At 39.0% G+C, this 15,320-nt stretch overlaps 1 long non-coding RNA gene across 1 annotated transcript in view; it reads right to left on the bottom strand.

Moving 5' to 3' along the window:
• Positions 1 to 9,995, bottom strand: part of LOC113988355 — a 166,443-nt gene extending 156,448 nt beyond the window's left edge. Inside the window, exon 1 of the long non-coding RNA XR_005564859.1 lies at positions 9,967 to 9,995. This is a non-coding gene — a long non-coding RNA (uncharacterized LOC113988355). The remainder of the gene's footprint in view (positions 1 to 9,966) is intronic.
• Positions 9,996 to 15,320: the final 5,325 nt, after the last annotated feature.

Genomic DNA, 15,320 nt, shown 5'->3' with positions numbered 1-15,320 from the left:
AATTGAGAAAGTGGCAGGTAGGATAGAACAGATATATGGCTGCCTTGAAGTTAATAAATCTCCTTCTCTCCTTCCCACCCTTGTTCTAAGCTGCTGCAAATGATGTGAAATAATGGTTTTGACAGACTGATCTTCCCCCTAGACCAGATGTGTTGGTCTCCCTCAGGTTCTTTAAGCAGAGTGAAGGCAGGTTTTAATCTTCCTGTACACACACCTCATTAACATAAGAATGGTGGTAAGTATGTGCTATTAGAACTGGGTTGGGGGAGCAGTGTTTTCTGTACACTTTATATCTCATTGCATTTTATGTACTATGAGTAGATGCTAAACTGGGAATGAATACATACATTTCAAGCCAGCATTTGGTATCCAATGCGTGCTTGTTCTCTTAGAGATGAAGCAAATTTTTAGATTGACAATTTTTGCATCTCTTCAGTGCCAAGGCAAGCACGTTGTTTAATATGAATTTGAGAAAGATTTAGCAAGAAAAGAGATTTTTTCGGAAAAAAAAATAAAATCCATATTCTTAAAATGCTTTTTATTGCAGTTTTCATTTGCAGAGAGCTCAGGCTATGGCATGTAGCATCTGTTAACTCTGTACGAGTATGTCAACATGTTGAATTTTCTTTTCTTTCAGAAGGATTATGAGTTACTTTTCTCTTTGAGGTCTTTAGCAACTTTAAATTCAACTGCCTTCTTTCGGTTTCTCTTGATACTTCCTTTCACTACAGATGTCATTACCAAGAATTTACTGAGTCACTCTCTGTAAATGATGAGTGCAGGATTATTTTTTTATGAAGGGGAGAACCAAGACAGTTGATCTTCTGCATATTTAAGAATTTATTTGATGTCAAATTGAGAATTTGCAAAAAATGTACTTTGCCAGGCCTAGAAACCATCCCAAGATAAGGTCTACTCTGTCTGCTGCTCATTAGAGATACAGACATTGTCCCTACTCTTCTAAAGCACTAAGACATAAAATTGAACAGGAAAACTGGCAGTTCATCTGTTTCCTTGGTTTCTTCCTTTTCATATACACACATGCACACATAAAGCATTTGCTGTATGCATATATATTTATGTACATATATATATATATCTTCATGGATATTTTTATATAAATAGATATATTTTTATATATACGTATGTATAAATAAGTGCTTCTTTCCTGCACCAGCTGTCACCTCTGAAGCATAAGCCTGCCCAGGAAAGCAGACAAATGCTTTTTGAAGCAGATACATCTTCTATTTCCATAGTGTGTTGGCAGGAGGTGGTAGTAAGGATTAAGAAATTGGTTCTATTCTTGTTAAGAGCCAACTGGCTGGGAGGATGCTTTGGGGCATTGTGGATGTGATATGTTGGTGGTTTCTGAACTGAAGGGAAAAAATGAATTTGTATGTGGATATCTGAAATCTGTCTATTCCATGCTTATCACACAGCTACCTAGGCTTCCTCTTTGCAAGGATGCTGCAAATCATGTCTGTCGGCTCCGAGCCAAAATATGACAGGCCTTTCTTTACGCTGCCTCCCTGGCATGTGTACTGCACATCCAGGCTCTTAGCAGCTTCTTCAAAATTCAGAAGGTCAAACATTTGCTCTCAGATGTCAGCACACTCTCATCAGGGTAACTCTCATTACCCTGATTTTAATCTTACTATGGTTTAACTTCTGCATAACCCCTTTGCAAATAGCAAAGTGTCACAGACAAGGAAAATAAAAGTTAGACAAAGCCTTTTAGCCAAGCAGCAATAGATTCATTAAATTGCATTGCCTGTACTAACATAGGGAAATCAGGGGAAACAACAGACTCTGAATTCTCATTAATATCTCTCGTCTTTATTTCCATTCTACATGGGAACTGGGTTCTGGATTTTCAGTAACTCAGTAAACATAAAGGCCTGCTTAGATGTGCTAATGTTCCACCCCCTTCAGACCAAATGCTGTTCTAGCACACTCATGTCTGTTCGAGACCATGGCTTGGTCTTTAGTCTGAGCCTTCCACTGACTGAAGTACAAACCCCCAGAATCATGGAGTATCTTCCATACAAGTCTCATATATCTGGTCCATATCTAATGTGGCAAAAAACTCAAGGATGAAGGAGTGCAATTTTCGAAAGAAGAAGAGAAAAGACGAAATAGAAAATTATCTACCTCTCTCCCCAGTCTGGAAGCCCCTCTCTCCAAATCAATCCTGCTATTAATTAAAAGTAATGACTGGCCAGTATAAGCACTGGGTGGATCAGCTGTGTGCAGACACTTCTACCAGCACATGTACAGAGATTCTTCAAAGGCTGTTACAAAAGCCCTGTTCACATCTCTACCAAGACCCAAAGCCCAAGGTAACCATAGGAGCCTGTAGCCAATGCCCCTACTCCCACTGAGGATAGCCTGAGATCTACCCACATTCACCTTTGTGGATGGCTAGAACTCACTTTGAATCATTCCAGGGAATCTGGTGTCAACCTTCATCACATGACTTTGCCCAAAAACATATGGGCATGTTTGAGACAGCACAACATATCATCCTGGCAGGTGAGAGCCCTATGAGGAGCACCTTAGTTCAGCCCCAGGTGAGAGTCAGTTGGATTATCCAGTGCTGCAGTGCTTCTGTGGGCAAGCAATAATGTGAAGGAGTGGCAAAATTTGCCATCAAACCCCACTGTGTGGGGGTTCCTGCTCACCACACTTCAGCAGCACTGAAGTTCAGCTACACTGGCTCCAAATTTGCAGCCCTGTAAATTGAAAACAGCACCGGGGACTGTCACAGCTAATCCTTGTTGACAGTGATCAGAATTAATGCACGAGCCATTATTGTTTGAACTGAACAGACAGGATCCATATCCGAGAACCAAAACAATTCCCCATGTACAACAGAGTGGGCAAAATGGGAAGGACAGGTATAATGACTACTGGTGAGTGGGTTACACGTATGTATTCATTTGTCACAGCTTTCAAATGTCATAACAAAATAGAAGACATTGACATTTTCCCAAGAGCATGTAGAAAGTTCTTAGTCTCTGATTACTGCAGAGTTAAGCTAAAAATGGGGAGAGCAGTAAACCCTTTTTTTTCCCCCTTTTCAATTAACTTTCAACTGCTCCTGAAAAAGGACAGGCATCAGTTTTCAGAACTGACTGCACTTTATTTATTTTATTTTTGTTTAGTTCACAGGAAACAGACATAGGCAGGTACTCTCAGAGTTGCCATGGCCTTTTTACTGCAGGTAGGAAAAATGTCCCTCCATCTACCACCAGTTAAAATTGACACCAAGTCAATTCTTTTCTACTGAGAAAAATTGGTGGTAGCTTGAAAAGAAATTACAACTTAAAATTTCCTGCACAGTGAGCAGTGCTCTGTAGAGAAAGAACATGTTCAAGAAATCAGAAGCATGTAGAGTTCAAACAAAACCTCCAGCTATGTCTACCTTTGACAGAAAGTGATAGGATGAAACAGAACTATGCAGTTCCTCAGGTTTACATGGACAACAGAGTAACTTCCTTCCTTCTCTCCTTCCTTCCCTGTACTTGGGGCATTTTTTTCTCCCTAAGAGTATATTGTGCATGAAGACTGGAAAAACTTGACCCCATGCTCCAGATCTAATACCTAATCAGATGTGGATAGGAAAATTTGAATCAAAACTTTGCAGCTCAGAAACCACCTTCTATGAGACACTACCCAAACTGAAGGCCATAGAGGTTGAGATTTAATTTCCACAAAAAGATGACACCCAGGTGGAAAGATATTCTGCTGTCAACACCCTCTCTGAAACTGTGATTCCAACATTGTTTCTTCCTTGAAGCTAGCAGGTAATTATTTACCACGTTACAATACATCCTTATTGCACTCCTGTGCTCATTCAAGTGGATGAAAAGCAGAGCTCAAACTGTTAAGAAGGAAGGAGATTCCATAGGATGAGTTCATGGAAAGCTGTTTCAGAGGTTTTCTTTTTTCTTTAGCAGGACAGGGTGGGGAGTTTTTTGGTTTGGGGTTTATTAATCAATTAATTTTTTTTATGTTTCTAGTTACCAGCTCCTTAATAACACAATATGGGGGAAAAAATCAGCCCAGGCATTAAGGACCAGAAACTAGAAACTTTCTTGTGCTCCACAGAAGTGCTGGAGTCAGACGTTCATTCCTGAACCAGTGAATTCTGAAGCACCTTCTAAACAGCAGGGATGTCTCCTAAAAGGCAACATGAGCATTTAATGCAAGGCAGTTGCTGTACAAGACACAGATGGCTGTTCTACTTGTCAGGGAATGCCCTGATCACCAGGCTGGAGGGAAGCAGCACAACTCTTTTCTCTTCTGCTGGCCACTCTTGAAAGAAAGCAGTGGCATCCTCTTGCAAGGTGAAAAACCCTACAAAAGCTCTTCATACACCAGCTGAGACTGGGGTCCTCAAGGATCAGAGGTGGTAGAAAACTTTATCTTTTCACACCTTGTAGGATCAATGTATAGGATCATGTTAACTACACAGTCAAGACTGAGACAGCTCTAGCTTTCATAGACCCAGTGATACAGAGTTGAGTGTTTCATGCAAATAAAAAGACACTCAGAGGTCAAAAAACTCTATATGGGAAATTAATTCAAATATGCAGTTTACTAGCCTGTATCCACATCCTCTGGATAGCCCTGTGCAGTGTAATTGGATCCAGGAAAACCAAGATCCATTACTGCTGGGGATACGATGAGAAGGTAGAAACTAAAAAGTGACCTGCTAAAGGTAATTTTAGAAGCACATCTTGTATTCAAAAATTCACATGAAGCTACAAGCTGAGTTTCAGACTGAGGCTGTGCACATCATGAGAATATTTGCTAATTGGTACATCTCAACCTTTTGGTGACCTTCTGCAAGATGCATTCTACTGAAAGTAAAACCATTACAGAAAATATTACAGAAACATTGAAACACTCTCAAAAGCACTGCAGGCACACCCTGATTAGGTAAAGAGAGAAATGGGAGCCTGCATTTTAAGTTCCTTTTCCCTTAAAGCACCAGAGATACAACCTTGCATTATCTTTAAAGACTGCAATAAAACCCACTTTGAAAGGCAATCCTTCAAGGGGATACTAAAGCAATGAAATGTTGGCAGAAGTAATTATGCAGAAACATTTTTGCAAATAATGAGAAATATCTACTTCCATTTTGCCATTTCTTGGCATGGATATTTATAAGAAAATCCTGTTTATGTCACTGCAATTTCTGTGTGTGATTCAGTGGTTAGAACAGAACTTGCAGAAGAAATGAAAAATTGCTCATTTAAGTTTCAGATATTTTATGTTCAATTAAAACTTTGTTTCACGACTTTGGTTTTAGTCCCTCTCCTACCAAAGCATCTTTCCTCATCACTTCTATGCTATTACAAATATTCAAAAAAAAAGACTTTGCTCCCTGGTGTTGGACATTATAGATGAAATATTCCAAAATGTTTTTCTCAAGCTGATAATTTACTTTGCCTTTTAACAAATTGACAGTTACAACTTCTGCTATTACAGCCACCCCTTTTCTACAGAATAGACCTCTCAGAACAACCATGGGAAACAAGCTGGCAAAGTCTAGACAATTTATTTTCCTCCATCTGAGTATTGTCAACCATGTCATTTTTGAATCCTTTCAATCACTAACCAAGTTTCGTGTTTACTGTGTGGCTGTCAATTCTGTATTCCTTACAAAGGCCTTGTTTGGATATTAACATTTCTGCTTGAGGCATCAAGAAAATTTAAATTCACAGATATAAATCTTCTAGAAGATTTCCTAGTGAAAATCCCAGCCAAAGGAGTTGTCTACTGAACTACCACCTAGACAGCAATATCCTTTAGAGTGCCAAGTATGCCACAGTAAGGAATGTTGTAAACTCTTGACTTTTTGAGGCTGTAAATGAGACTGACTGTCCCTCTGCTCTTGTTAAAGGAAATTGTTCACACTCTGGACAGGCACAATACAGAATGGGGATTCATATGGAGAGAGGGAATATATTCCTGCAGCTTCCAGACTGAATGACAGATTTTTACACCTACATGCTGAGAATGGTGGCCCAAATTCCTGATTCCAGCAGAAGTGAGGACATTGATGAGTTTATTTTAGTGATTAGAGTTGCTTCTTACATTACTAAAAATATATCTTAGAGGTATTGCAGGTTACTTGAAAGTGTGATTTCCAAATGTATTTTATTCTCCTGAGCTTTAATTAGTCTGCAGCAGTCATTCTTGTTCTTAAAAAAGTAAAGCCATCAACAACCTAAGTTAAACAAATCCATGAATCAGGTCTTGGAATGATCTTGACAGGAGCCCATAAAATATCAAGCAATGATGTTTATGCACTTTACAATGTTTTACTGGGTAATGGCTGCTCTTACCTCAATTCACGGCTTAAAATCCAGTTAGGAGTGTGGCACTACCCCTCTCTTTAGAGGACTAAAGACCATTCTTTGTGGTGGTGGTTTTTCCAAGCCCAGCCAAAGATGCTAGATGCTATGGGGCTGTATTTTTCATGGTAGCATTCACCTAGGATGTAGATATCTGATATTAGATTACTGCCTCTGAAAGGAGGAGCGTTCACCCCCCCACTTATTAGTTACTTAGAAACTGCTCTATCCAACCTCTCCTAACGCTGCCACTGTACTGTCTTTATCATGTTTGTTTACATGCATAATGCCCTTCTTTTCCCAGTTTTGTCTGATTTTATCTCCCTTGTACACAGGCTAGAAGAGCCTGTCTCACACAGACAGCACCTTTGCTATTTGCTGCAGGCCACAGAACCCTTTTCATCTGAGAGCTGCCTGGCACTCACAGTGGCTGAGGCTCAGTCCTCCGTCCCCAGGCAGAACTCCAAATTCAGAAATGACAGTCTCCTGGCATCCCTGCAGTGTGCCACCAGGGACAATCAATGAACAACAGAAAAGTCAGTATTTTCTGGGACTGGGGCTGTAATTTTCTGTCAGAAACTCCAGGTTTACGTGCAATGGGTATACAAGAAATGAAGTGCAAAAGACACAAAATTCTATTTTAAAAATTCTGTGTGAACACTTGACTAGTCCACAAACAAGGGTTTCCAGGTATTGTCCCACACAGAGACAACAGCAAGGTGTCAAGCAGGTACAGTTTAAGAGCCTCCTGATCTCTCAGATTCAATTTTTGCAGTTGATACAGCCATTCCATCTACCCATTCATTAACCATTGCGCATCATGTAAAGTAAATCAGCATAAGTCAAGTTTGGTTGCAATACACAAAATCAATTTAGCCACAGAGGGTGGCTGGGAGAGCCTGGGCTGCTGCTCCTTCCTCCCAGACACAGCATGAATTATGCACACACTGCTTAATGGTCCAGCAGGTCCCTCTCTCCCTTGGCTCCAGGCCTTGGGCTTTTCTCCTGATTGCTGTTCCACAAAATTATCTCTGGCTGTACATACACACGGACAGAGAAAGCCCATGAATTTACTGTCCAAACAAGAATGAAATACAAGAGCTGAGAGCTACTTTTAGGAAGAAGGGCCTGAGGGCAACTTTTAAAGCCTCAAGCAACCAAGGGAGCGGACAGGCTGAGACAAGAAGCAGTGCAAAGCAGCCAGCACTCAACAGGAGGAGGGAAGTCTCCGAAATTTGGGCTTGACCAGAGTCCCTCTAATCATTACAAGGGTTGTATCTTAGAGCAAAAGGGTACTACTGGTAATTTGTGTGTTCTGGGACTTCCTGTATGAGATGACAAAGAGACAAGGTGAGATCTTAAGACACCTCAAAATTCAGGCACAGAAAAGAGGCTTTACATGTAGAAATTCCACTCCATCATCACTTGTCTATCATTGTAAAAGTGAAGCCCAGTTTTGAAAGGAAGCCTGGCATTTGCAGCATTTCTTTTCAAAAGTGTTTCCCATTGGAAACAACATTAAAGGTGCTACTAAGGTCTTAAGAGATAATACTGATTTGCCTTAGGTGGAAAGCCAAGTTTCTTCACCAGCTTTTGAAAATTTAGTTTTACATAACACTTTGGACATCTTGGCCTGGAAAAGATCATTCATCTCTTATTTCTTATTTTTTCATTATATATATTACTTTTCTGTGTCGAGAAGTTGCCAAACTCAAACTGCTGAGTACCACACAGCAACAGAAGAATCCTTAACAGGACTTAAATGATTTCTTTTTGATTGGAGCAACTCAAACCCCTCAATGCTTCCTCTTAAGTAAGTGTACTTCAAAAACATCCTCTCAATTTAGAAAGGATTCTGAAGTATGTTAGAAGTAGCAAGGGAGGAGTTGTGGAGGGAATATTCTCTTCTTGGATTTAACATCTTCTGGAAGATGCCTGAGATGGTGGATGACAAAATTTGATGGGTTTTACAGCCCTGTCTCCCTAAATAGCTCAGATCTCAACTTCATAGCCTCAGAGAAAACAAGATGTCTCAAATTCATCAGACTGTATAATGAACTCTGAAAACTCTTACTTCCTTAATGTGTTTATCTTCAAGGTAAAACCATGTTTTACCTTGAACTTAATCTGCAATCAACTCATTTCAGTCTAAGGGCTCAAACACAGGATTGAGTGTTAGCAAATGACTACACCAGCAATACTGATGTGCAGCCTCTGAGTTGCTGGCAAACAAAGAGTGATGCAATTACAAATTGTTTCTGATGACCTAAACCATGATGCTAACAAAAGTCTAGTGCTAGTTCCAGCTGACCCAGCTGGCTCCTTATTTCTACAGCAAAAGTAGTGGCATAAACTTGTGGTTGTAAAATGACAGACTCTGAATTACAGTTTTGTCTTAGCCTGCAATGCAGGAGGGCTGAGAGGAACCAAACTGCCTGCAACACACATCACACAGCAGTGCTCGAGTCTGAAGTTCTCAACTGCAGCATCATCAGGTGTAATTCTCAGTCATGTCATTCACATATGGCTGTAATTTGCACAGCACAGCCACAGTTGGTCTTTTTCCGTAGGTACCAACACTGTTACCACCCAGGAAGCAGAATACAGATATATATGAGGTGTTACCTAAGACAGTGTGACTCTACATGAACTTTTCTACAATCTCTGCCTCTAAGAGTAACACAGCGTTCCTTTGAATTTCTTCAGGTAACTGTTGTTCCACATTCTCATCTTTATACCATTCACCAATTATAACATAGAAAACTTCTCCTGGAGCAGTCCTGGATCAGGAGAGACCCACTGATATTCAGAAGAGGTATATTAATAGCCACTGTGACTACAACTGAACACATGAGTAGCTTGGCCTTCGAACACCACTTTGCAAGGTTAGTACTGAACTCTCACTTAACAGGTCATGTATACTCATGAACACAACATAGAAAATGCATTCACACACAAAATAACATTGCAGAATGGACACAGTCAGGCTTTATAAAAGATGACCATCAGTAATAGCTATTAAAATTATTTTACGGTGTTATGTCACTACAAGTGTACTGGTAATTTTGGAAATTGAGAGAAGCTGACAATTATTTTTAGCCTGTTTACAGAAATAACAACAGATGCTTATCTAATAAAATGAAATATTCTAGCCAAAGATAATTCTAAGAAATCTGCCTTCTGTCATGCACTGTCAAGTTTCCAGAATCAAAAAATAACTGCTTTTAGTCATAAAACTTCAAAGTATGTTCATACCAATTTTTCAATTCTGACATTGCATCTGAAATTGCTCTTCTTTGCTTATTGTGTACTGTTTAGTCTTCCTATCCTAATTCTGTTGCTCACTGCTATTTAAAGTTGATTATTTTGCTCATCTCTGTCCCAGCATCCCATAACACTTAATAAGATTCCTATTTCTCTAAGAAATACAAATCACACATCTGAATTACCTCGACAATAGTTATTGAAAATATGGAAATAAAAATTTAGCATTTGACAATTTGGAACCTTTAGCACCTAGGGAGGCACATACATGACTGCAAATAAAACTTACCTTTTATTCGTAGATTGGTAGGTTTATTCTTTACAAATGGAATCTTACCGTGCACGTTGTACTTTACGTGATGAAAACCAACCCAGTGTGATTGATCGGTGTCAACTGCATCCATGTATGAGCCCTTCAAGGCATTATCTCAAAGGATCCCCCAGCACCAGCATTCAGGAAGGTTTTCTGCAACATTTACAATGAGAATAATTACTCTCTGTAGCACTGTTGCACCTGCAGAACAACACCTTTCTGAAAGGTTTCGGAATAATACAAAAGTTCTTTTGTTTGTGTGTCCAGCTTAAGTTTCTAACAGCTACAGAAAAGGCATTTTTCACTGCATTGAAGGATGTTAGACAACATGATGACCAAACTTAATTTAACTCACTATCTCATCATACCTGTTATCATCTTTGATCTATACCAACTGATTTTTAAGCTTTCCTATAATCGTAATTTCTGTGAGTTCTTTGTGGTGGTTTCCAATGCTTCTTTTCCTATAAAATCACTCCCTGATGTAGCTCTCTTGCAATAGTGAAATGAAAATGAGTTTGATTTGTCTCACAAGAATCCTTAACTCTAACTATAAATCATGTTGATTTCAAATATGCCTCTGAGGAGGAGAGAGAGAGTGGGGAAAAAGTAAAACGTAAATGCATTCAACTCTGTGTGTGAACGAAGCGAGCTAATACTCTCCCTATAACTGCAGACATATCTTGTTGTGAGGGCATTTTTGGTTTTAGTTTCATTTTTTTAATTCATCTTTTTTTTTCCTGCCTTCAGACACGTCTGTTTTCCCTGGGGCATCTTCCCACAAGGTTCATTCTGCACCTTGTTTGCTCATTAACAGCATGTGGAGCCCATGCAAGGATGTGACAAAACCTCTGCTCAACCATTACAGGAGCAGTGAGGACCAGCACAACACTGGAATAAAAGCAAAGCTAAACACAGCAAAGCAAAAAAAAAAAAACAAAAACCAGCTGAGTTCACTCTCCAACTTATCTGCCACCTCTGCTGTGTATTTAATTATTAAATCTAGCAAAATTTTTTGTTGCTGTCAGACTCTACCAAGCACAAACACCGGGATTTCTTACACAACCAAGGGAAGAAATTTTGTTAAAAATGTAATCTGACATAAATTATAAGACATTTAACTATATCCTTCTTATCCATCAGGTACAATACTTGGCAACTATGGCATTATGTTTTTAACAATAAATTGTCTGATTCTCTGGGCTTTTTGTGGAAAGAAACTTTCAGGCCTGATGAACTTTTTGGGGTAGAAAAGGCAAAGAGAAAGCACATTTCTGATTCCTATACGAATCAGTAAGAATTCATTCTTTGTACTGTTGGCACAACATTGTGCATTAAGAGACAAATCACCAGAGACAAGGAGCTGGTGTTTCAGCAGACCCTCTCCTCAGAACTGGCTTTTTAAAAGAGTGATAAAACTCCTTCCCACAAGAAAAAGATTGCTTCCCACACCTTCCAAGAACATGTTGGAGAGAGTGCAATGAATACATGAGACATAAATCATAAGAGCAAGCCAACACAAAGAGCCAGGACTCCATTCCTCTAACAGTTATATCAAATACCAGAAAAGAAACCTTGTTTAATCAGAGTCAGTGCATCCCCAAGCAAGAGAATAGAATAGAGCAAGAGCACTATTAAAAGAATAATACTGAAATTTAGTATAGAAATTAAGATCACTTCAGGACAGCTGCAAGTTCTTCCTCACCTATGCACAGAACTCCATATTCCTGCATCATCCTCTCTGCTGCCATGAGCACTCAAACCTGCCCACTTAACTCCTTTACCCCTCCAGTCTCCACCTGTAGCTACTCACCTTCTCATACATTCTACATTTCTCTTTTGAGTGGCTTTTTTACCATCCATAAAAGCAAGAGAAGCATCGTAATCATTTCCCAGCAGCCTCTTCTGCATCACAAATGTCCATCTTGCAAGCAATGTTAATTCTTCACGCATTTTCAATGCACCAAGCCACAGAAGGTTCAGCGGAGCCCTACAGTCATAACTCCAATGCACCTTTGCTTCATTACCAGGGTGAGATTCAGTACTAGAAAAAAGCACATCTCTTCCATATTTGATACATTCCCTCAACCAGTACAGGATCACTTGTTTCTTTTTGCTCCCTTAGGAAAATATGTTTATGTGAGCCACCTTTAGTTGTGATTTAAAAGCACCATGTTTTGTAAAACAGATATTGCCTATTTTGCAAACAAGCCCTGGAAACTCAGTGATGGGCAGCAGAGTTTGCACTGTAACAGTGGTTGAATTGGTCTGTTCTGCTTGTCATTGCCACATCAGGCAGCAAAAAGGAAAAGATGCCTCACTAATGCAACACTGGATTTCACTAATGTTATGCTCTTAGCAATGCCAGGAGCACAGGATGAAGCATCAGAAAACAAATGAAGAAATCAATTAAAAATGTTCGGCAATCTATTGAAATAATACTACACCACTCTGTAACAAAATTTACTAAGCACCAGTCTCACTGTAACAAATGTACTAAGCACTGAAAAGCAAAATAAAAATAAGAGAAAATGAGAACTGTGACATAGCTCATTAATGTATGGTTACTGGTTTAGAGAACCTTATTTTCTTGGGAAACCTGTGTAGTCATCAATCACTTCTTTTTTTTTCCCATTTATTTAATTTTTTAACCACCCTATGCAAAGTGTGTGATTGTTGTTCTTCATCATAAAGCAAGTCAAGTTTTCCAACTTTCTTTCAGGTGCTGAAGCAAAAAGTGCTAATAGAGAAAAAATGGCAACACATTGTTGAGTAATGTCTTAGAACAACTTGTCTTTGTGACACAATCCCCTCAGCAGTGAGCAGGACGTGACAGAAGGATGTAACACTGCAACAGACTGATCACTTGGGGTAAAGCTGAGGCTCCATTGGGTGACAGTGTCAGCAGCAGTGACAGCAAAAGCATCCTTTGTGTCCACTGAGCCTAAAAGGGAATATGGCATCTGCTTTCCCTGTGAGTTACAACTGCCCGTGCCTACAAGCAAACTGTTTTCCATGGAGATCACCCTTCCAGCCTGTCACAGCTGATGGCTCTCACCTTGCTCTCTTTTGGCTGCAGCCCAGCTAGAAGCAGTCTAAAACTGTGGGAATACATATATATCCCTAATTTGTACATATAATGCCTTCAAAACTCAGCCTCCATTGCACAAATGGGCAGATTCCTCTTTACAAATACAAATGATAATTTTTTTCCCAGCTATCAGCAGTGCAATTATTCCTTTGGTGAAAAGCAAACTGAATGAGATAAAAGAAATGTCTGTATTTTGTAAAAAGTAACATTGCAGGGAATGATAAATATGCACCCAATTTATTCAGAATAAAACATTTTAGTTACAAACCAGTAAGTCCTCGTCTTCACAAATTGACTTTACTTGGCAATAAATTTGAAGTGGAATAGTAAAAGAGTTCAGTTTTGCAGACATACCAGCTACAATATAACCCAACAATGTAGCTGTACCACAGGTATTCAATTTTATTTTTTGCAGTCCAAAGACCATTTTTTTTGTTTTCCATTTCAATACAGGCAGACAGTGATGGATTATTACAATTGTAAGTCCACACTACACATCCTGTGTGGTAGCACACGATAAAGATTTTTTTTTTTCCCTTTTTTTCTGTATGTGTGCAGCTCCATGCCCAATTATTTGTGTCAAAATGACAGTACAGTGAGTTTCCACAGTATTACCTATGCTGCAAAATCCTCTGGTACAAGTGATTTTTATGCTCTTTGAAATCCTGTGGTCAGTTTAGGGATATGGTAAAAATGCATGACTGAAAAACGCTTTCAGAGATTTATAATCTATTACTTGGCTGCTGAGGCACATCTCAGTGGCAGAAATAGGACATCTGATGCCCTTCAGCTACTCTGAGATCACACAGAGCCCCCGCCTGAACATATCCATACGGCTCAGAAGTGACTTCCTGAAATTAAAGAGCAAGCAGAATTAATATGGAGTCTGCCTCTTCTGCCTTGTCTAATGATGTACTGGAGAATTTCTTTGACTTCAACTCTCTGTGGACAACTAGCCAGCAGTACAGCTCGCTGTGGCTCCATCACAACAGCGTATGTGTCACTGGGCCATACAATGAAAACTGAAAATACACCTTTCAGCATTTGTTCTGTCCCTCCCTCACGTGCATTTTTGCCTTTATATCTTCTCTATGAAAGTGAATACACAGGACAAGATTAACTAGACTGACTAAGGCTTCACCACTGGCAAATATTCTAAAACAGAAAGATTTGATGGCATTGAAAAAAAAATTAAATTATCCAAACCAGAAGTTCTGCCTTTCAGCCATTACAGCAGTAACACTATTTCACTATAAGTCTTTCTCTCTGTCTAATTATTTCAGTGTCAAGGTACTTCAGACACAAACTAAAACTTTACACACACATGCATTAGCATTACTTCGACATTTTAGTACCAGTGCTCATGCAACAGCAACAGGAAAAATATTTATATTCAAATTCAAATGCTTGTATAAGAGACAGTGCAATATAATCACACCCTAGCACAGACATTCATTAGCAATTACATTTTTTACAGTTTTCTAAAATGCGAGTCATGAAAATCAAAGCACATAATTAAGAGCAACATTCAAACAAGAGTTTTATTTATATCTAGTCAACATTTCAGACACAGATAATTGCAGACCTTAATAACTGTGATTTGATTTATTAAAGATGTATAAAACAAGCATGGTGGATATGCAAAGTTGGTTCAATTTCTTTCAAAAGAAGAACATGTATTAAAAATCAATTAGGGAAGGGATGGGTTGGTACAGGAAGCCAATAAAGAGATGCATCAGCACAGAACTAGTAATTAAAAATAATATTCCTTTTCATTTAGCTCCTTAATTATTAAGTTTTTCATAAGTGAATACTGCTCTATTTTAATCAAATGCATTTATATATTTGCAAGTGTTTCATAAATTGTGAAAATTATAATACATCATGGTAATTTGAATTACTTGGTTTTGCTATGCTCTAACTGTTTAGTTTGAATACACTGTATATTTTCTGTTTTTTTTCACTATTTGTCATGGGCATTTTTAAAAAGGTACTCAATGAAAGGTAAACAGTGGGCAGAAATACATTTCACTGAAGATTCATGTAAACACCTCACAAAAAAACTTTTTAATTAAATAAGCTCCAGGTTGCTGCATTTTGACCAGAAAAGCTCCCATTTCACAGTTTTGTCTCTACCAAACCCAGACAGGAAAATGAGCTATCTTTGCTTTTAGAAAGTGGCCATAAATGTAACTTTTCACCATACAACCCTAAAGGGTATGTGGTGGTACCACCATCCCACACACACACACCCCTTGGGCTGCACCATCATCTCACAAATGCTCGT

The sequence above is a fragment of the Pipra filicauda genome, unplaced genomic scaffold (assembly GCF_003945595.2).
Source record: "Pipra filicauda isolate LSUMZ 115617 unplaced genomic scaffold, ASM394559v2 scaffold378_size695849_pilon, whole genome shotgun sequence".
Classification (NCBI taxonomy): Eukaryota; Metazoa; Chordata; class Aves; order Passeriformes; family Pipridae; genus Pipra; species Pipra filicauda.
This window is presented reverse-complemented; position numbering and strand designations above follow the sequence as displayed.